We start from the raw sequence: 917 nt of genomic DNA, 5'->3' as shown, positions 1-917 counted from the left end.
TTAAAAGGGAATTGAATGCTTATTGTGTGCCCAGCACAGTTTAAGGAAAACATAATTGGCATAATCTGTCCAGTACACATATCTTAATAGAAATCACCATTTTGATGTATTCTTAGTTCCAGTTCTTAATTCCCAGTATATATTTTCCTATGATTATGCACTTCACATAATATGCACTATACAAAGAGAGCTTTTTAAATGAATATTTCAGAGAAAATAATATATATATATGGCATCTTATCTCATAAGTGTTGTACTTTGTATATATTTTTACCTCTGTTTTTTTCTAGTAAGTTTAGATTTCTGAAACTAAATAGTCCTGAAGTAATGGATAAGTTCTTCACATCTTAGGAAAACTTATTAGGAAATGTTAACTACGATTAATAACTTAGTAACATAATCTACAGGAATAAGGTTAAACCTTGGATAATGTGATCTTGTAACTAACAGGTTAAAGTGAAAGCAAGGAAATTTGAATTGAAGTTAACCCAATGACTCTTTTCCACTGGAAGGGAACCAGAAAGCATGTTGCCATTGTTGCTGCTCATGGTCTTCTTTCAATAGTGAAGAATGTCACCTTGAAGACAAAGCCTACACACAAAGGAGGGCAAAGCAAAGCAAAGCAAAGCAAGAGAATTGTAGAGAAATGGTGCTGGAGTCCTGACTGTACTTCACTCAGTCCTCATGACCCGAGTTTCTTGCTATACCAGGGATGGAATAAGAACTAACTGAGAGGAGCTTGGGACAAGATGACAGAGTAGAAGGATGTTGGGCTCACTTCCTCTCATGAGCGCACCAAAATCACAACTGCTGAACAGCAATCAATAAAAAAGACTGGAACCTGCCAAAAAAGATAGTCTTCATCCAAGGATATAAAGAAGAAGCCACAAGATGGTAGGAGAGGCGCACTTGTGATA

The sequence above is a fragment of the Neophocaena asiaeorientalis genome, unplaced genomic scaffold (assembly GCF_003031525.2).
Source record: "Neophocaena asiaeorientalis asiaeorientalis breed wild unplaced genomic scaffold, Neophocaena_asiaeorientalis_V1.1 scaffold7, whole genome shotgun sequence".
NCBI lineage: Eukaryota > Metazoa > Chordata > Mammalia > Artiodactyla > Phocoenidae > Neophocaena > Neophocaena asiaeorientalis.
This window is presented reverse-complemented; position numbering follows the sequence as displayed.